A 23,198-nucleotide genomic window follows, 5' to 3' on the forward strand; every position below is an offset into this window, starting at 1 on the left:
GACATGGAGGCCATGTAAGAGCAAATGGCCACAATGATGGAGGCCATGATGATCATGAAGAAGATAATGGAAGCCAGTGCGGTTGCAGTTGCGCTACCAGCACTGTTGCTAAGGTGAACCCGATGCCCCCATTTGGCCTCAACCAAATGAATCATCCAACCTCAACTATGGTAGGCAAAGATTTGGGAAGTACGGGCGGCCCCCATGATGTGCAAATTCAAAACGAGCATGCCTTCCCGCCATATGGCTTGCCTCTCAACTATACACCACCCAATGTGGCGTACACTCCCAATAAGAATGTCAATAACTCCACTCCTATACCCATTGAGAGCCAACAACCCCAAACTGATCATGCACATGTCTCTTAAACCGTGGGGGAGACACATGAAATTCCCCACCACAATCTAGCCGACTTCGAGCCTTGCCTCGGATATGCCACTGAAGGGCAAGCAGTTGGTGGTATACCCCTACAAAACCCTTTGGAGGGCCTTCAGTATCATCCCCAGCTACACCTCTTGCATTCCACAACAAGTAAAAACCCTCATGCTATGGCAGAAATGGGAAAGTTGGATCATCTAGAGGAAAGGCTCAGGGCCATTGAAGGAGGTGAAGATTATGCCTTTGCTAACCTAGAAGAGTTGTTCCTAGTACCCAATATCATCACCCCTCCCAAGTTCAAGGTGCTGGACTTTGACAATTACAAGGGGACTACTTGCCCTAAGAACCATCTAAAGATGTATTATCGGAAGATGGGGGCATACGCAAAAGATGAGGAATTGCTGATACATTCCTTCCAAGAAAGTCTTACTGGGATAACTGTTACCTGGTACACTAACTTGGAACCTTCCCGAGTCCATTCTTGGAAGGACCTAGTGGTTGCCTTCGTTAGGCAGTGTCAGTATAATGTCTTCGGATAGGATGCAACTACAGAACATGTGCAAAAAGGGGGCACAAATCTTTCAAAAGAATACGCCCAAAGGTGGAGAGACCTGGCAGCCCAAGTGTTTCCCTTAATGACGAAGAAAGAAATAATAACAATGATAGTAGACATATTACTAGTGTTCTATTATGGAAAATGGTGGGTTACACTCCTTCAAGCTTTGCGGATTTGGTCTTCGCTGGCGAAATGATCGAAGTGGGTCTAAAAAGAGGCAAATCTAATCATCATACTTTGATAAATGCAAAAAAACTGGGGCAAATTAAGAGGGTGAGAATGAGGGAGAAACCCATGCTGTGACTGACATTCCTATACAACCAAATTTCCCACCAACCCAACAATGTCATTACTCAGCCAATATCGAACCTTCTCATTCCCCACCACCCAATTATCCACAAAGACCATCCCTAAATCAACCACAAAGTCTGTCTACCACACAACCAATGCTAAACACCACCTTTAGCACGAACCAAAACACCAACCAAAAAGGAATTTTGTAGCAAAAAGCCTGTAGGATTCACCCCAAATTCCGGTGTCATATGCTAAACTTGCTCTCGTATCTACTTGATAATTCAATTGTAGCCATAACCCCAGCCAAGGTTCATCAACCTCCATTTCTCCGAGAATACGACTCGAACGCAACGTGTGCTTGTCATGGAGAAGCCCCGGGGCGTTCCATTGAGCATTGTAAGGCCCTGAAGCGTAAGGTGCAAGGTCTAATTGATGCGGGCTGGCTGAAATTTGAGGAGAATCGCTTGTAAATCCTGACATTGACAAGAGATGCCACACATGGGGCAATTTTGAAAGCTGTTGTTAGATGTCTCTAATGACTCATCAGGATTTTCAAGTTTATACCATTATTGTAAACCACAGTTACAATGCTAAATAAAATGGATAAATTTGATATCTTTGTCCCTCATCCTCTCACAAACGCATCTTTGCTTATTCAACTTTCACTGGAATATGGGTGCAAGCCATTGGTCTTTTGCTCAAGCGACCTGTGCTCCTAAGTTTGGACTTCCAAGACCGTTCAATAAAAAATTACTCGACTTGCACGTTGGTGGGGGTGCCGTAAAACAATGAGTAAAATTCAAAACAAATAAGTTTCAAAAATAAAAAAAAAGTTCAAAAAGAAAAAGGAAAAAATGCATTTGATTGACTGTGTTTTCAAGACGTTCATGTGACCTCATTTTATCATTTCGGAAAGTTTGTCTTTTTAGAGAGAAGTGAGTTATCAAGAATAGGATGTTGGACAAATGGCCTCAGTTATCTTAAGGAGGGGGGGTTGAATTAAGATACAAAGACTATTCCCCAATTAAACTTTCACTCTCTCTTTTTGGATTAACAATACACCCTTAACATGAATTACTTTAAGGGAAGAGAGGAATGCAAACTTGATTTATACTGGTACGACCACTTCCCGTGCCTACGTCCAGTCCTCAAGCAACCCACTTGAGATTTTCCACTCTCCTTGTAAAACTCCTTTTACAAAGTCTGAACCACACAGGGACAACCCTTCCCTTGTGTTCAAGAATCCTCTACAACAAGAGACCCACGGTCTCTTAATCCCTTTTCAGAAATAAGAAGAAGAGAAGAAGAAATCTCTTTTAAAAGAGATAGATTGTACAATGAAGATCAATCAAAATTCCTTATTGAATATGCAAGTGGTTGACCAAGGAATCTTTTTGAGAGGATAAAGACATTTCAATTCATTAACTCTCTTAATCTTTTGAGAGGATAAAACCTTTTTGGGCAATGAAAACTCTCTTTAAATTCGTGTTTCCAAGTCATCTTTGATGGCCATTCATAAAACATTTGAATAGATGTGACTCTTGGAAATTATTTTCTGAAAATCCCCTCTGGTAATCGATTACAAGACTTATGTAATCGATTACAGGCTTTAAAAATTTGAATTAAAACGTTCAATAAACTGCTGGTAATCAATTACCATCCATGTGTAATCAATTACACGTTATAAATTTTTAATTCAAATTTCTAGTGATTGTTATAAACATTTTCAGCTGCTGGTAATAGATTACTAGAGAGCAAATCTCAATTTGAAATGATAGAATTCTTTGGTCAAACCTTTTGTTTTTTTCAATTTGGAAACTTCTTCCTAAAGATTCTAGAAATCAACTTGATCATATATCTTTATTTTCTTGGATTCTTGTCTTGAATAAAACTTAGAAGCACTTGATCCTTTAGCATCATCAAGACATCAAAACATCTTGCTTCTACATAGGAGTCATTTGACTTAATCCATCAACTGAAAAATCCTTCAACTATTTCTCATCCTTCAAAAATTCTTTTTGCAAGAATCAACTGTTTCTTTCATTCTTCCTCACTACGAGGTTGTGAAAACAAGACAACAATTGGTACCTCTAAGCCCTACACTGGGGCAATGAAAGGCACCATGCATAAACCTCAAACGAATCTAGGGGCAGATTAGAAGTTCTCACCCAATAGGTTCCTTGCTACAAGGTCATGATGAAAGACAACGATTGTACCTCAAAGCCTTACACTGGGGCAATGAAAGGCACCATGCAAAAACCTCAAGTGAACCTAGGGGCAGATTAGAAGTTCTCACCTAATAGGTTCCCAGCTACAAGGTCATGACGAAAGATAACAATTGGTACCTCAAAGCCTTACACTGGGGCAATGAGGGGCATCGTGCATGAGCCTCAAGTGAACATAGGGGCAGATCAAAAGTTCTCACCCGTCAATGTTTTTAAACAAGAAAAAAAAGGGGGGAGACAAACCCTGGAATTTCAATAGATTGATTAAACGTCAAACGGCTCCATTGTCGTCACTCCAAAATGGTAAAGTGACTAAATCAAACAGAACATACACTCTGAGGGAGTTCCCGGAGAGATTTGCAAAAGATAGGATAAGGTTGCATGAATTATCACCTTTTTCAAAAGGACATTCAATATGTGTTTTCCAAAAAAATTAAATCAAAATCAAAATCTCAAAATAGGGAAAGAATGTCATGAACATTGTACAACTTTCCATTGCATTGCATTGTTTCATATGAGGTCAGCATTACCAAATTTCATGACAAAGGTTGCATGCGTCTGCATCCCTAAAAATCATGTTAACTGCATAGATTTCCTAGATCTCGTGTCCAATCTTTTTGGATGACCGGCCCCCTCGATGAGTCGATCTCGTGTCCAATCTTGGGTACTAGTACTTATCACCTTTAGAGGACTATATGTCCTCGCCATCAGAGGACTGCACATCCTCGCCTGCAGAGGGCTGCATGCCCGCGCCTTTAGAGGGCTACGTGTCCTCATTTTCAGTGTGCTCCATATCCACACCTTAAGAGAATATAAGGTCCTTTGCCCTTAGATGCTTAACCGAGACTTGCGCTCCCGGTTAAGGGGCCAGTAGTTTCCTTTTATCAGTTCCTGGGCCACCCCCTGATATTGGAGGGCGACCAACTGTGTGAGCACATCCAGAGAGGGAGGCTATCACGCATCTACTATGCACACTGGGGCAAGATTTCACCCGTGCCGCTGCAAAACGACGAGTGCGGATCATGCGCACCAACATGACCACTCTTACATGGATATGGATGACGTTGCTATTTAGTAACATTCTGCCCGGCTACCCCAATGCCAATCTCCCCCTGCAGATGTATCAGTTGGGATTGCGCCCACAAGACGCCCAGTGGACCCGAAGAAGTCCAACAGGGCCCTAGGGTTTCCAGCTCTGGTTACGGGCCTCTGTCAGTCCTACAGGGTGCTCGTCCCCCCAGCGAGGTCATGCCATCGTGACATAGTTAAGTATGCACGTGACTCAATTGATTTCTGATGTCATCTATTGTTTGCAGGGATCGCGCCCACAAGACACCCAGTGGACCCGAAGAAGTCCAACAGGGCCCTGGGGTTTCCAGCTCTGGTTACGGGCCTCTGTCAGTCCTACAGGGTGCCCGTTCCCCCAGCAAGGTCATGCCATCGTGACATACGTAAGTATACATATGGTTCAACTGATTTTTGATATCATCTATTGTTTGCAGGAATCGCACCCACAAAGACACCCAGTGGACCCGGAGAAGTGATGCAATCCTATCCCGCAAGGGCATTGGGTAGAAGACTCCAAGTAGATTGGGCTAGAGATCCAAGGGAAGGTCCTAGGGTTCTCATGAGCCTTAGGGTAGATTTCGAGCCCATGGGCTACGTATGAGCCCGCTTATCTTTGTAAATATTAGAATAGGTTTTTCCTTTGGTTGGGCCTTGTATTTTGGCCATTCTAGTAGTATAGGGTTTTAGCCTTGTATTTCGGGGCATTTTGAGTAGTCTTTGTAGTAAGGACTTTTTTTTGTATTTTCATGTTTTTTGTCATGGGGGTGAGCTTAGCTATTATTGGGGGTGTGTAGCTAAGTTCTAGCTTCTCATTTCAAGGAGGTGAGCTTAGCTATTAGAGAGGTATGTGTAGCTAAGCTCTAGCTTCTTTAGGAATCTTCTTAAGGAATTTTCTCAAGGAGGTGAGCTTAGTTATGAGAGGGGTGTGTGTAGCTAAGCTCTAGCTTCTCAAGGAAGTTTTCTCAAAGAAGCTTCTCAAGGAAGTTTTCTCAAGAAAGCTTCTTAAGGAAGCTACCTAGTCTATAAATAGAAGCATGTGTAACACTTGTTGTAACTTTGATGAATGAGAGTCTTGTGAGACATACTTCAAAGTTCCACTTCTCTCCCTCTTTTATTCCTTCAATTTCGTGCTCCCCCCTTCTCTCTTTCTTTTCCTCCATTAAAGCATCCTCTTCAAGCTTCTTATCCAAGGCAATTCTTGGTGGTGAAGCTCCTTCTTCCTTGGCTTATTCCCTAGTGGATGGTGCCTCCCCTCTCCTCTTCTCCTTTGCCTTCCGCTGCATCTCTATGGTGAAAAATCACCATTGAAGGACCTCATTGAAGCTCAAAGATCCAGCTTCCATAGAAGCTCCACAAGCAAGCTTCCATCAAGAAGTCCAACAGGGCCCTGGGGTTTCCAGCTCTGGTTATGGGCCTTTGTAGTCCTACAGGGTGCCTGTTCCCCCCGGCAAGGTCACGTCATCATGACATACGTAAGTATGCACATCGCTCAACTGATTTCTTATGTCATCTATTGTTTGCAGGGATCGCGCCCGCAAGACACCCAGTGGACCCGAAGAAGTCCAACAGGGTCTTGGAGTTGCCAAGCTCTAATTACGGGCCTCTGTCAGTTCTACGGAGCGTCTGTCGCCCCCAGCAAGGTCATCAGGCCCCCTACTAATCGAGCTTTCATCAAGAAGTACTGCGTCCCCAGGCAGCCGCAGGGCGAAACACCACAACAGCCTGGGGATGGCCGACAGTGGGCAACAGATGCACCGCCATCACCTCTAGAGTTCACCTCAACTCATCCACAAAAAGGTTAGAGCGTTGCTTACGACCCATGGCCGACCAATAGGCGACCAAGTCCAAAGCCAAAGGTAAGCAAAGTACTAGGTCCGTGACCGACAAGCCATCACACGTCCAGCTCAAGACGTTAAAGAAGCGCTACTAGGAGGCAACCTAGTACCTTTTAAATCTCTGCTTGTTATTTGATCACTTTTGTTTCTCAAGTCATAGCAGGACACACCTAGTTGCTCATGATCCTAGGAATTTAAATAAAACAAGCACAAGCTCGGAAGGTAGTCATACCTCACAAAATATATATATATATATATATATATGTTTAGGTAGAAAGATACCTTGGATATGCATGTATGTAGCAAAAAATACTTCACAAAATATATATATGTATGTTTAGGTAGAAAGATACCTTGGATATGCATGTATGTAGCAAAAATACTTCACAAAATATATATATGTATGTTTAGGTAGCAAGATACCTTGGACACGCATGTATATAGCAAAATACCTCACAAAAATATACATATGTTTAGGTAGCAAAATACCTCATGAAAAAAAAAGAGCGAGCAAGAAAACAAAAAGAAGGAAGAAAAAAAATAATAAAAAATAATAATAAAAAAATAAAAAGTTGTCTAGCTAAAAAACAACATGCTTGTGAAAAGAGATAATTTCCAACTTTTCTTTGAAAGATTTTACTGATCTTAACCAGTTTTTGAAAAAAAAAATGTGTATACACATGAAGAGTGAATGCTGTGAAAATTTTCCGAACGCCCAAAATGGACTCGAATGAATGCATGATTTGATAAAAGAACATATTTTGGAAACACTGGGTTGACTTAAAATAGGGAAAATGAATCTTGAGCCCTAGTGTCACATGACCATAAAAACTTGATGCTTGAGTGTCCACATGGGTGCATGCATGACCAGTTTTGCATAAAAATTCCTAATCATCATTGTTGCATGTGTATCATGGAAATAATATAGGACATCCCCTTTATCCCCAAACCGCTGGCCAAACCCTGACATATATCATGACCAGCCGTTCTACAAGCCTTGAGCCAAAATCCCAACTTATCATAAACCTTGACCCAGGGTGAGAATGTCAATCCTTGACCTCGGAAAACAACAAAAAAAAAAAGAAAAGAAAAATTCCCAATCAAAGAGTGGGAGAAAGCAAAAAAAGGAAAGAAAATTCCCGATCAAGGATCGGAAGAAAACAGAAGAAACATCCAGAAAGGTCTTTGGACCAGACAATATCTGAGCAATACAATATTGTCACCAAGTAAACAAGAAAAAGGAAACCACGACCTAAAGTGGTCCTCTCCCTTTGATTGCCGAAAAAATCCTGTGCGCTAGCGACTTTCTCGCCACACACTAAACAAAAACAGAAGAGGAAAAGGCAAAAACACTCAAAGCCAAATTCCCCACCTAAAAACCATTCCCAAAATAATTCCTATTGTTCCATGATCACGCATGTTATCTTTGATTTGATAGGAAATGATTTGCAAAATCAAGTCATGACATATCTATGGTTCGGAATTAGGATAAAACACTTATCTGTGTGAGATTGATACACTTTGAGTGATTTTCTCCTATCTTTGTTGGACCCAGTGTTTCCTCTATATGGTAGTTTAGAAACGAAATGCTAACATCCAAAATCTCATTTATGGTTATGAGAAAATTTCATCAGCATACTCTCCTTCCCCGATAGACACATCATTTTTCAAAAAAAAAAACATATGTTGCTCTGATCAGTTGGAAGTTTTGTCTCTTTACTAAAGCATGTTCGCATTTTAGTGAAGAAAACACCGAGACTATTTTTAGTCTCACAATTATCAAGAACTACGTAGGTCTGAGTTCCTCATCACAAATTGAGGATACGTAGGAGCAAAAGCCCTGCTTTTGTCGACCACCCCACTTTTTGTTACCGTGACCCAAGAGTCCGGTGGCATGTGGAGCCACATGACTGTGGGATCCCCAGATTCATGTTCTTTTTATGTTTCATCCTTTATCATTTACATGCTATTTTATTTCTATGACTTGAGGGACTAACGTTTGTTTTTTGTTGTTGTGATTGTCATTTGTTTTGTGCATATATTTTGTTTGGACTATTGTGTTAGTGCTTACTTCGTTGTTGTCAATAGTGTTTGTTGAAATTCCGGAACCATGTAGAGTTTTTCATTTAGGAACGTTGTCCTAAAAATAAAATGAACAAAAAATCATGATAACGCCAAAAATAAAGCATTGTGAACGAATGTCGTGTCTATGTATACAAAGAAAAGAAAAGAGTTTTTTATATATGTAAAAGAAAATGTGTATAGAAGGATTTTGTGTGTGTAAATAATGTGTGAAAAGAAATTCTTGTGTGTGTGAGCGACGAGTGTATATAAAGAAACTTTTGTATAAACTATGGGTGTGTTTGAAAAAATGAAAAGAGAAATCTTTGAACATGAATAGGGTTTGTATATAGACCGTGTTGACGTAAAGAAAAAGAGTTTTAATGCGAGTGTGTACAGAAAAAGTTCGTCATGTATAGGAATGTAGGTGTACAAAGAAAAGTTTTTCTCATAGAGGGCAATGGATGTATAGTTTTTGTGAACATAAAAGATGAAACAAAAAGGAAAAAGAAAGAAAGACCTCGAAGGTCGGCATGTTATGGTTAGGAAGCATAAATCATTCGTAGAGAGCAAACATATCTTTTGGAAACAAGGGACTGACGCTAAGAGTTTATTTTCCTGAATAACCGAGATAAGAATGGATGGATTCATTGAACTGATGAAAGAACATAATTTGGAAACGTTGGGTCTGTTTGTGTAAATTCCCAACCTTAGTATCACAATGCCATAAATAGGATGCTTGAGTGCCCACCTGGCTGTGGCCGTGACTAATTTTGCACATTGTTTCCAAATCATCATTGTTGTGCGTGCCTTGTGGAAATAATATGGAAGTTCAACCCGAGACCGACACCTTGACCCACGAATTTGTTTTGCCCCAGATATCAAGATCGAGCTCCCACCATAAAAGACCCCATTGAGACACAACCTTAGACTACTTTGAACCTTGGCCTATAAAAAGAATCCTCATCCTTTCCCCCAAAGCAAAGGACAGCGGAATCTCCTCAAGGGAGAGCAAATAACGAATGCTAAAACCTGATTTCCCAAAGAAAGAAATGGAGAGGGAGAAATGAAAAGAAAGAAAAGGAAGAAATGAAAAGAAAGAAAAGGAAAAAATGAAAAGAAAGGAAAAGAAGGATTCCCGATCAAAAGATTGGAAGGAAGTAAAAAGGAAAAGATCGGAGGAAAATAGAGTAATTCCCGATCAATGAAAGAAAGAGAACAGAGGATCTTCAGACCAGATAAATTTTCGGCAAGGTAAATGGCTGCCGGCAAAGGAAAACCCATTTTAAGGTGGTTCTTCCTTTGGGATTTCCATTCAAAGTCATTCTCGACTGGCGATATCCCATCCCACTTAAACAAAGTGGAAAAGACCGAAACACCCAGTTTCCTCTCCAAAAACACTACCCTCGAGAAAATCCTATTGATTCGTGATCGTGCGTGTGATCTTTTGGTTCGATAGGAAATCGTGTGCAAAATAAAGTCATGGTGCAGTTATGGTTTGGGATTAGGGTAAAACACTTGCCTGTGTGAGTTTTTATACACTATGAGTGATTTATTCCCAGTTTCAGCTTAACCCGATGTTTCCCCTGAATGTTCATTTAAAAGCTAAATGTTGACATCCTGCCCTTCATGTTCGGTTACAAGGAAAATTACCTTTGGCATGGGTATATTGTTTCTCTAAGATATGGTGCTCTCGCGAATGATTTATTTTTCTTTGCAAAAAGCATGTTTCCCTTTTTAGGGGGAAAAAACCCGGTGGACCATTCGGTCCTGCCAATAAATCTTTCGGAGACCCATGAATTGATTGCCTAGAGCTATTCATGTCTCCTCCACCATCGAGGCTGGAGCCCCGCGAATTGATTGCCTAGCGTTGTTCGCCTATCCTCCATTCTCCACTTTTATTCGGAGACCCATGAATTGATTGTCTAGCGCTGTTCATGTGTCCTCCACCATCGAGGCTGGAGCCCCGCGAATTGATTACATAGCGTTGTTCGCCTATCCTCCAATCTTTCGGAAACCCATGAATTGATTGCCTAGCGCTGTTCATGTGTCCTCCACCATCGACTCTGGAGCCCCGCGAATTGATTGCCTAGCGCTGTTCGCCTATCCTCCATTCTCCACTTTTATTCGGAGACCCATGAATTGATTGCCTAGCGTTGTTCATGTGTCCTCCACCATTGAGGCTGGAGCCCCACAAATTGATCGCCTAGCGTTGTTCGCCTATCCTCCATCCTCCAATCTTTCGGAGACCCATGAATTGATTGCCTAGCGCTGTTCATGTGTCCTCCACCATCGAGTCTGGAGCCCCACGAATTGATTGCCTAGCATTGTTCGCCTATCCTCCATTCTCCACTTTTATTCGGAGACCCATGAATTGATTGCCTAGCGCTGTTCATGTGTCCTCCACCATCGAGGTTGGAGCCCCGCGAATTGATTGCCTAGCGCTGTTCGCCTATCCTCAATTCTCCACTTTTATTCGGAGACCCATGAATTGATTGCCTAGTGTTGTTCATGTGTCCTCCACCATCGAGGCTGGAGCCCCGCGAATTGATTGCCTAGCGCTGTTCGCCTATCCTCCATTCTCCACTTTTATTCGGAGACCCATGAATTGATTGCCTAGTGCTGTTCATGTGTCCTCCACCATCAAGGCTGGAGCCCCGCGAATTGATTGCCTAGCGCTGTTCGCCTATCCTCCATCCTCCAATCTTTCGGAAACCCATGAATTGATTGCCTAGCGTTGTTCATGCGTCCTCCACCATCAAGTGCGGAGCCTCCGGTGGCTGGGAAATGTGGTTTTTGTTATTTTCCCGATCGGTTCCTTCGCCAAACATGCGTATATATGTATATTTTGTTATTGGTGTTTTTGTTGTTTGTGTTTGTTTTGTGTTGTGCGGAGAAAGAAGAAGGAGAGATGGGAGTCGTCATAGACTAATCACGGAAAGGGCGAAGACGGACGAAATCAGTGTTTTATCTTTGCTTTCCTCTTATCTCCGATAAAAGGTAAGTAAAAAGGGGCAACTGTCATACCCTAATTTCGTCCGGGGACTATTGCTTGATGGCATGCAACCTTTGATTGACCGCTTCGAGGTACTTGGCACCCTTTGTTGCACAATATGTGAAGTCCCGAGACGTGCCGAAAATCAAAAGGAAGCATTGTTACGCAATCCGTGAAATTCTGTAACGTGCTGGAAATCAAAAGGAAGTATTGTTACGCAATCTGTGAGTTTCCGTAACTCTTCAAAAGCTAAAAAAGGAGTAATTATATGATCCGTAAGGTTCCGTAACCTTACGAAAAGAAAATAAGTATCGTTACGAAATTCGTAAAGTTTCGTAACGTTACGGAAAAACAATCACCAAAAAAAGCAAACGGGTGTATTTAGTAAAATGGTGGGTGCAAATAGTAATTTTTGAATCTGGGCGCTTCTAGGGGTTTCTGTGCAATTTCTTGCTTAAGGTGGAAGCAACCTAGCTCGCCTGGGTGAGCTAGGTGGCAACCACCTCCCCTGTTTTGTTAAAAATGGGCTTCCGGGGCTTCCGAGACACCCGTAATGCTTTCGTAAAATTCCCATAATCCTAAATAAGCATATTTCACTTAATATGGGTGAGAAGGAAGATAAAAAAAAAAAGAAGAAAATCAAGTCCTATAGGCTTCCGTAACTTTTCCGTAAATTACGAAAGAAGGGGTTGAACTTATAAAAAAATGGGGGGTGCAAATAGCAATTTTGAAATTGGGCCTTCCAAAGTATTTTCGAAGCTGGATTGCTTCTGGAGGAAGCAACCCAGCTCGCCTGGGCCAGCTGGGCGGCAACCTCCTCCCCCTTTTTCCTATAAACAGGCTGAAGGGGGGTTGTTCTAAGGGTCCCGAATCCCCCTAGTGATGTATTTCAGCTGTTTTGGGTGAAAAAAATTGTTTCCGTGAAGAAAATCCGAGCCGAGGTGCTTTCGTAACGCTTCCAAGATGTTTCCGTAAGCAAATCCATGAAGGTTTTTCTCCGTTATTCACCGTTCTTCATCCGTTCTTCGTTCTTCAACGGGTAAGTTTCCAAATCCGAGACTTTTAATTCATTTCTTGTTTCTTGGCTTTCTTTTTTATTTCGTTCAATTGCGGTTTCTTTTCTTCCATTTTTTACGAGCTTTAACCGATCGTTTAAGCCGTTTTCTCGCCTAATCAAAAAATAAAATAAATTTCCACCGATCATTTGATTTGTAATATTCGTTAGTTTCTGTTAACATGAAATCCGACCGTTCAGTCGTGCCGTAACCATGTTGGAAATCAAAAAAGAGGTAAAATAATAATATAATAATCAAAAAATACCTTTTAGTAAAATAAAGCGGAAAAATCAATCGGACGTTTCTCTTTGGGATTTCTCTTTCTTAATTGAATTGACTAATAACTAAAGTGAAACTAAGGCTAAAATCAACCCGCAAAGTCAAGCTCGTCCACAAAAAAATCACTAAAAAAAAGGATTTGAAAAGTTCAATATCTCAGTTTTTCTTACCAAGTAAATGGATCATTTTTAAGGTCCAACGCCTTAAAATGATCACCTTCCAAGTAAAAAGAATCGCTTGATTCACCCTTAAAGAAGAACTACGTAGGTCTGATTTCCTCTTCGATGGAGGGTACATAGGAGCAAGAGCCCCGTTTTTGTCGACCTCAAAAATAAAAAAGGAAATAAAAGTTAGGGTAACACAATTTCACACAATTCTAAAAATAAGGTTGTTGTCCTTTGAGACAAATGTGAGAGGTGCTAATACCTTCCTCAAACGTAAATACAACTCCCGAACTTGGAATATTCTTTTTGACTGGTTTCCTTCGGTTTTTCCGATGTTTTCTACAAATAAACGTTGGTGGCGACTCCACGCATTTTCCTCCTTTGGAAAACGCACCCGTGAGCCTCGCCTCACTCGCCCGCAAAAGGGCATGTTGCGACACCTGTTTAGCGACTATTTCAGTTTTGTGTTTTGCTGTAAACAGTGATTAGCGACTGATGTTTTCCTGGTGAATATTCCTTCCACAACAATGTTTTCCTGGTGAATATACTTGTGTTTCTTTGTTAACATATCCTTCAAAAACTTGGAGTAGAGTGGCATTTGTTGTAAAGCTTCTCCGAAGGGCATGGTTATTTCCAGTTTCCTGAAAATATCTAAAAATCACGCCAAATGGCGGTCCTTCTCCTTCTTGGAAGGTTCCACAGGGTATGGTACTTTCGCACCTTCATTCACAGCTTTTTCTCTTTTCTTCTCTCTAGCTTGTTCACTTCTACTCCTCTCTTCATTCTTATTTTTTGTCTTTTTCATTTTTTTTTCTTTTTCTACTTCTTTTTCTTTTTATTGGTCATTTAATTTCTTTTTCTTGACCGTTATTTATTTTTCTTTTTCCTGATTGCTTTCACCTCCCACATCATCTTTCTTTTCATCAGTACCTTTCTTTTCAGCAGCTTTCTTCTTGGATACAACACTATCCTCATCCTCCGCCTCCATAAACCTCTTACTCCTTGTCATCACAACTTTACATTCCTCCTTGGGATTCTTTTCTGTATTCGCCACAAAATTGTTGGATGCCTTGTCAGCTATCTGCTTGGCCAGTTGTCCCACTTGGACCTCAAGATTTTTCAGTGTTGACTCGATGCTTTTATGATTTGACATTGTTACTTGCATAAACTGAGTCAAGGTCTCCTCTAGCTTAGTCGTCTTCTAAAAGATGTTAGGCCCTTGTTGAATTGGTCTATTGGAAGGTCTACCCTGGTCCTTGATGAATTGATTGTCGGGGTGTGATCTCCACTGTCCTTGTTGGTTATAAGGACCCTGCTGGAAGCCTAAAAATCCTCCTTGAGTATATCCTTGTCTCTGTTGATTTCCCATATAGTGAACTTCTTGAGTGTTTTCTTCAATGGGAATACATTGGCCTATTTCATGAGCCTCACCACAGATGGTATAACCTGTAACCTGCAAAATGGAAGAATGTGTAGGTTGACCAATAGACAGTTTAGTTGGCAACTTACCAAGTGTTTCTGTTAAAATCTCAAGTTACCTATAAAGCAACTTATTCTGTGCCAATAAAGCATCATGAGATGATAGTTCTAACAAGCTTTTCTTTGTGGGTTGATGAACTCTGTCGCGTAGAATGGCATGATCGCTGACTGACATATTCTCAATTAGCTCAGTTGCCTCTTCAGGGGTCTTCAGCTTTATTTTTCCCCCTACTGAAGCATCTAACAATTGCTTGGTTTGTGGTCTCAGCCCATCTATAAACATATTCAATTGAATTGGCTCAGAGAACCCATGGGTGGGAGTCTTTCTCAATAAACCTCTAAACCTCTCCAACGCTTCACTGAAGGACTTGTTAGGGAACTGGTGAAATGAAGAGATTGCAGCTTTCCCTTCCGCAATCTTTGACTCTGGGAAATATTTTTTTAGAAACTTTTCAACAACTTCTTCCCAGGTTTTCAGACTATTAACCTTAAATGAGTGGAGCCACCTCTTGGCTTCTCCTGCCAAGGAAAATGAAAATAGACTGAGTCTAATGGCTTCATCTGGCACGCCTGCAATCATTACAGTGTTACAGGTTTCAATGAATGTCGTCAAATGTGCGTAGGGGTCCTCATTTGGTAATCCTTGGAATAAGTTCCCCTGTATTAAATGAATCAAAGAATGAGGGTAGTTTATGTTGTGAGCTTGCACTTCAGGACGTGCAATGCTGGTAAAGAATTATGGCACTGAACTGCTTGAATAGTCCTCAAGGCTAACTCTTTGCTGGTGCTCATCAGCCATGGAAACAGCTTCTGGTAAATAAGTCACGAATTCCCTTGATGATGGTGAGTCGGATGATGAAGAATCCGAAAAATGAGTTTCTTCCTCAAGAACGAATGCTACTGTCATGTCTTGCAGTAATTTTCTTCTCTTCTCGGCTCTATTCCTTCTCAACATAACTTCAATCTCCAAGTCCAGATGAACTAAATTGTCTGTGGGAGATTTATGCATATAAAACACTAACAGCAACAGCGGTTATCCAGTTCAACAGGAAAACAAATATGAATTGAAAGTAAATATTCATAATTTATGAAAAAAATAAAGAATAGACACCTAGGACTAAACTAGCTTTCCAAATAGAAAAAAGTTCCCTAACAACGACGCCAAAAACTTGTTCAAACCCGGCAAGTGCACTGGATCGCGCAAGTAGTATAAAACGGTAAGAACCGAGTATCGAACTCTCGAGGAACTTGTGTTTCTTGGTAAAGCTATATTCAGTGAATAGGCGTCTAGTATGAAAAAAGATGTGTCAATTATGCACAGGTATGTAAACTAACTATTAAAAGGAAAATCACGTGAGTAATGATGTGTAAAGACAAGTAGAAAACACGTTGGTCTTCCTATTAGGTGCCTGATGTTAAAAGCATATTCTCTACTTAACAATGCTCATGTGTTCTATGGTGTCTCCTGAAATGCTAAATCCTGATTTCTCATGATAATCTAGCCTAATCCTGATCAAGCATCATCCTCAGATTCCTCTTGTTGGACTCAACTCGACCAGAACTGCATTAAGACAAACATACAAACAACTAGGTTACCGTACCCCGATCCTTCGTGATAATACGATAAACTAGCCCTGTCCTATCAAGTTCTAAGAATCATACCAGTTTCCACTATTGAATGATCCTAACAAAGCATGCATCTACATGATCAAGGCAAAAGCACACTGAAATGACGTACTGATAGCACAGAGAACACATAAAACATCATTAAATAAATATATAGGTATTTACATCAAGTACCTACAAGGAAGAACCAACAAAGGATTTAGCTCTTCATATCTAGGAAGCTTCCTTTACAACAAAGAGAAGAGAAAAATGAAGGATTGAAGAAATAAAAGTAGTAGGGATGTCTCCTCCATCTCTAGAACCTCACAATCACTCACAGACTTAGCTCAAGCTCTCAAGACGACTTCCTCTTCGAGTTTTGTTCTCTGTAGGTCTTTGCACAACAAAATCTCTCAAAACTCTCTGGATTTGGACCCTTCTCTCTCTAGAATCTCTCATATGCAAAAGCTCTTCGAGAAAATGGCCAAAATCCTCTCCAAAATCTGATTTCAGGCATAAATAGGTGGCTTTGTTTGTGCTAGCGCACTTAGCGCGACTATGGACTGCTTATGCATTATTGGATTTCGGCTTAATGCGTGCTTCTCTCACTCAGCGAATGGACTGAAGTGGTGCGCTTAGCGAGATAACCCTTTGCTCAGCACAAATGCACAACTCATCCTTCTTCCAGATTCTTCCCTGTGCTCAGCCGAGGAGTGTTGCGCTCAGCGGATGGCTCGCTAGGCCAGAAGATTGGCTTAGCAAGCGGATGAAAATCAGCACTTCACAAACTTGCCTAATTTACCTGAAATTGAGAGGAAATGGTTATTAAACACAGATGAATCAAGATGGATTCAAGGATTTTTGATGATGACAAAAAGCTCAAAAGTCAAGATCACCTCATGATAACAAAGATGATGACATTCAAGAATGAGTTCAAGATTGAGTCAAGAACACTTCAAGGATCAAGAGGAAATCTAATTTCAAGAATCAAGATTCAAGAATAATCAAGATCAAGATTCAAGACTCAAAGATTCAAGAATCAAGAGAAGACTTAATCAAGATAAGTATTAAAAAGTTTTTCAAACCATTGAGTAGCACAAGAAGTTTACACAAAATCATTACCAAAGAGTTTTACTCTCTGGTAATCGATTACCAGATTATAGTAATCGATTACCATTGGTTTTAAAACATTAAGATTTTCAAAATGAAGAGTCACATCTGTTGATGTGTAATCGATTACACCTTTATGGTAATCGATTACCAGTGACTGTTTTCGAAAAATTCATTTCCAAAAGTCACATTTCTTCAAGTGACTTGTTTCTGAAGATTCTTTCAAAAGTCATATCTTTTCAAGTGATTAGTTTTAAAGGAATTTCCAAGAGTTACAAGTTTTGACTTGAGTCATCAAGAAAATGTAAATATGTGACTGTCATACCCTAATTTCGTCTGGGGACCTTTGCTTGATGACATGCAACTTTTGTTTGGTCCTTGTGAGGTGCTTGGCACCCATCATTAGGCAATTTGTGAAATTCTGGGACATGCCGGAAAACAAAAGAAAATATTGATGCACAATCCGTAAGGTTCCGTGACACACCGGAAATCAAATGGAAGCATCGTTGCACAATTAGTGAGGTTCCGTAACATTCCGTAAGTCAAAAAGGGGATGATTATGTAATCCGCAAGGTTCCGTAACATTACAGAAAGAAAACAAGTATCGTTACGAAATTCGTAAGTTTCCGTAACTTTACGAAAAAAGAATCACCAAAAAAAGGCAGGGGGTGTACTTAGTAAAAATGGGGGTGCAAATAGCAACCAGGCCCACTTGGGCCCTCCAGAAGATTCCTCCAGAAGGCTGTTGCTTCTGGAGGAAGCAACCCTGCTCGCCTGGGCGAGCTGGGTGGCAAGCTTCTCCCCCAATTTTCTATAAATAGGGGGAGAAGTGAAGTGGAAAAGGGTTCAGCCCCTTAGACACTTCTCTCTCTTTCGAATTTGCTTAGAAAAATTGTTTCCGTGAAGAAAATCCAAGCCGAGGCGCTTCCGTAACGTTTCCGTAACGTTTCCGTGAGTGATTACGCGAAGGTTTTCGACCGTTCTTCGACGTTCTTCATTCGTTCTTCATCGTTCTTCAGTCTTCAACGGGTAAGTACCTCGAACCAAGCTTTTCGATTCATTCTATGTACCCGTGGTGGTCCACATTTGGTTTCGTGTATTTTTATTCTCATTTCATTTATTTTTTATACCCTCTTTTGACGTGCTTAAGCCATTTTATTTAAGTCATTTCTCGCTTAACCTAAAAATAAAATAAATTTCCACCGATCGTTTGAATTGTATTATCCGTTAACTTCGGTTAAAATGAATTCCGACCGTTCGGTCGTGCCGTAACCACGTTGGAAATCAAAAAAGAGGTAAAATAATAATATAATAATAAAAAAATGTCTTTTAGTAAAATAAAGCGGAAAATCAATCGGACGTTTTCTCTTTGGGATTTCTCATTCTTAATTGAATTGACTAATAACTAAAGTGAAACTAAGGCTAAAATAAACTCGCCTAGTCAAGCTCGTCCACAAAAATAGATTTTTGAAAGTTTATCATTTCAATTTCTTACTAAGTAAAATGGATCATTTTTAAGGTCCAACGCCTTAAAATGATCACCTTTCAAATAAAAACGAATCACTTGATTCACGCATAAGAAAGAACTACGTAGGTCTGATTTCCTCATCGCAATTGAGGAATACGTAGGAGCAAAGGGGAAACACCCTTGTCGACCACAAAAAGAGAAAAAATATAAAAAGGGTATAAAGGATATAAAGACATAAAAAGGGAACGTAAAAATCAAAGTCATGTTTGCACATTCGATTAAAGGCTGCCGTCCCTTGGGACGGACGTGTGGGGTGCTAATACCTTCCCCGTGCGTAAATACAACTCCCGAACCTTTCACTTAAAAGTTCGTAGATCGCGTCTTTTCCGGTTTTTCCGATGTTTTCCTCAAATAAACGTTGGTGGCGACTCCGCGCGTATTCCTTTCATGGAACACGCATCCCGCGAGTCACGCGTCGCCCTCCCACCGAAGGGTAGGTTGCGACAGTGACCTTGGCATGAAAACCACACAACAATCTCATTCATATCCATCATCTCTTTCAATCATTCATTCTTTAGACAACAAACTTTTGTCAATTGATTTCTGAATCTCTTTGAACTCCTTCTTCTTCTTCCTTTGCCAAAAGATTTCTAAAGTTTTCTGGTTTTCCAAACCTTGAAAACAAAACTTGTGCTATTCATCTTTTTCATTCCCTTCTCCCTTTGCCAAAAAGAATTCACCAAGGACTAACCGCCTGAATTCTTTTTGTGTCTCTCTTCTCCCTTTTCCAAAAGAACGAAGGACTAACCGCCTGAATTCTTTTGTGTCTCCCTTCTCCCTTGTCAAAGAATTCAAAACGACACAGTCTGAGAATTCTTTTGATTCTTCCCTTTCCCATATACAAAAGATTTTAAAGGACTAACCGCCTGAGAATTCTTTTGTATCCCCATTCACAAAGTTTCAAAGGTTTAACCGCCTGAGAACTTTGTCTTAACACATTGGAGGATACATCCTTTGTGATACAAGTAGAGGGTACATCTATTTGGGTTGTTGACTGAGAACAAGAGAGGGTACATCCACTAGGTTGTTCAAAGAGAACAAGGGAGGGTACATCCTTTGTGGATCTTTGCTTGTAAAAGGATTTTTACAAGGTTAAAAAGAAATCTGAAGGACCGCAGGTCGCTTGGGGACTGGATGTATACACAGGTTGTTGCCGAACCAATATAAAAACTCTTGTGTGTTTGTCTCCTTCTTCCCTACTCTTTTAATTTCCGCTGTGTATTTTAATTCCTGCTTTTACTTTTGGTTAAATTTCTTTTTTGTTCTTCAGTTACTTAACAACATAGTAAAAGCCTTAGAAGAGTAAATTTTTAATTAGTAAAGGTTTAGGAATAATTAATTCAACCCCCCATTCTTAATTATTCTGAGGCCACTTGATCCAACATAATTTACCTGAAATTGAGAGGAAATGATTATTAAACACACAAAATGGGAGTACTAAGTATTTATTACCTATCTTTAACAAAAAGTAATTACAACATTACAAAATAACCATAAATTGGAGGAGTTTGATACAATTTACACAGGTTTTATACACAAAAGTTAGTCGTATTCATCGACTTGTAGAAGACCAAAAAGAAACTGGAAGAAGTTGCCCAGTCTGGAAGCAATGACGGCGTCATTGACCCTCCATCTCCCATCAGACGCCACGTGAAGTGGAAGATGGCCCGCACCAAGAAAACTGGGCAGATGACGTCTGAGGCAGTAAAGGAAATCGCTGAGAAGATCATAAGTCATTGTCAATTAAGAATTATAACTATGTTTCTTTATTCTGTGAATGCCTAAGACAAATATATTTGTTCTATGCAGGATTCTTTGGAGGAGCAGGCGTCACAGGGATCGTTCATCCCTCATGGACGTCAGGATGTCCTGACTGTCGCCATTTGGGCGACCAGAGCACCCTGGTCATGTCCGTGCTGCTGGAGCCGGTGTCACCATCAAGAAATATTTTGGATCGGCTCCACGAATGTCCCACAATTCTTCCTCCCTGCCTCCTGAAGACCTACAACAGCTAACCCAACAAATCAGGGACTAACTAGAGGAGTCGATCACAGAAAAAGTGACTCGGCAGATGATGGCATCTTTCATCCAAATGTAGTCCTAGTTTCAATCCCAGATGCAATCTTAGGGACTTGCACTGCCTCCAGAGCCTATGGTTGGTCCCTCAGGTCCTCGTGTCAGCACAAAGGAGTGTTGTGTTGATCCCTCAAGGAACGATCTTGAGACGGGTGACTCAGACAAGTGTGGGTTGTAAATCGAAGCAAATCCTCCCCGCCTGGTTACCCTAGGAATAGTTTATAAGGGATCAACAGTTCACAACATTCCTTTGTTGCCTGGCCAAGTGAAGGTTGGTGTTGAGGAGGTTAAAGATGCACAAGCTCCCGTTCTTGTACCCACTGATGAGGTTACCTTAGTGGGGCAGACACTTAACACCTTCCTTGCTTGGCCGACACATCTCGTGAAGCCTTTATCAGAACATGTATTTTACTTTGATTATATGCTTATTTTTTTCAATTAATTTATTCAGGGTAATTATTTAACTATGTTTGATCAGCATGCAGCTGTTTCTCCAACAAAACCTCCACAAAGGCCGGATCCTGCGGTCGATGATCCGCTATATCTGATGACATTGACTATCCCAGAGCTTTTCTTGAAGCCCTTCCAGGTTAACTGGGATGCTACCATGTTCGGTGTGTTTAATCCACACTTCCCATTGTACATAAAGCACGAAGATCTCTCTGGAATTGCACACAGTGGTCAATGTCTGAGCACATTTGTCATACAGTTGTGGATTTTGTAAGTCAATTTAGCTTATTGTTAATTACCTAAGTTATTGCTTTAAATTCATACATAATTAACTTTGTCTTAACAACAACAGGCATCTGACTGAAACAAGTATGCGAGCGGGGAATTCCGATGTGTATGGATTCCTCGAGCCACAGTCTATTCAGAGATCTGGGCAATCACAATTTTGCTCCGAAAGTTACATCAAGAGTTGGATGCAGAGTTCAAAACGCGATGTATACCTTGGAGCCTACTTAAATGGGTAAGTAAAACAAAACAACTGAATTTAATTAATGTATACTACTACAATAATCCATATTCGTCTCCACTGCAACGAACATTGGCAAATGGTGGTCATTCTGCCCAAGGAAAACCTTGTTGTCTGGTTTTGTTCCTTGCATGATAGGCCAAACAACTACCTTAAGGGAATAATTAACAAGTCAATGTTGTTTTCAATACATTTGCATTGACATTACTCAACAACATCAATTTTTAAATTTTCCTCGTATTCAACAGTGCTTTGAAAGGACTTGATGATACTCCACAGCCTAAATCCAAGGCTGCTGCTAGGTTGATTGTCGTTAAGGTACGTGATTTAAATAAAACTTTTACTTATATATACTGCTTATGTGTGTGTACACTAATTGTAGTTAACATTTAATTAATATCCAAATTTCATTATGTATTTAGTGTAATAGACAAAAAGGAAGCACTGAGTGCGGCTATTACGTCATGCACTGGATGTCCACCATCATCTTAGGAAGTTTCAAGAATAACTAGGAAGCGGTAATTGTTTATTTCAAACAAAGTTGATTTTCTTATAATTGGTATTACATTATTAATTTATCTTTTATTTGATCATGCAATATTTTAACGATGCTAGACCATTGGAGCCAGAGAGATTAAAGGAACTTCGCATCCAGTGGGCACAATATCATCTCTGACTTAAAGATCAAACTTAGGATGTTAGGAAAATTAGGATGTTAGGGAATTCATTTTAGCTTACTTAATTAGTTTACACTACTTGATTTACATTTTTGCAATTTGCTATGTCATTTGAACATTGAATGTTATTTATTGATAGTTCTTAATAAATCATTTATTCATATTTATCAATTCATAATTTACTATAGCTTTCTGCTAAAAACTGCTTGAAAGCAAAATGCAAATGATGTCTGCTGTGAATTGTGGTCTAAAATTTCTTTTTACAGATTAAATTTTGGGTTTTTTTGTAAAAACAGAAAGTGTATATAAAAAAACCTTAAAATAACATGGGTTATTTACAAAAACCGATGTTAATATACACTAACAACATCGATTTTTGAAAAAAACCAATGTGAACATACAACTTAACATCGATTCTTCCAAAAACCGATGTTATTTACGTACATTAACAACGGTTATTTACAAACCCCGATGTTAATCTTCAAAACGTTAACATTGGTTCTTATAAAAAAACCGATGTTAACTCACACATTAACATCGGTTTTTATACAGAACCGATGTTAAAGTTTCTAACTTAACATCGATTTTGTATAAAAACCAATGTTAACATTCAACATTTATACACTTATTTTTGTGTAGTTCTTAATATATAACATCGGTTATTTAGATAACTGATGTTGGTAGTTTTATGTTAACATCGGTTTTTCAAAATCGATGTTAACCATAATACTTTCAACATCGGTTAAGAATCGATGTAAAAAGTCGTAAATAACCGATGTAAAAAACATATTTTCTAATAGTGTTTGTTCATCTTATATTCAATTTCTTGTTCGTCTT

At 40.0% G+C, this 23,198-nt stretch overlaps 1 pseudogene; it reads left to right on the forward strand.

The window, feature by feature from the left end:
• LOC114386142 overlaps window positions 1–21,432 on the forward strand; it is a 51,071-nt pseudogene extending 29,639 nt beyond the window's left edge.
• Window positions 21,433–23,198: the final 1,766 nt, after the last annotated feature.

This window comes from Glycine soja, chromosome 15, assembly GCF_004193775.1.
Source record: "Glycine soja cultivar W05 chromosome 15, ASM419377v2, whole genome shotgun sequence".
In the NCBI taxonomy this organism is placed as follows: Eukaryota; Viridiplantae; Streptophyta; class Magnoliopsida; order Fabales; family Fabaceae; genus Glycine; species Glycine soja.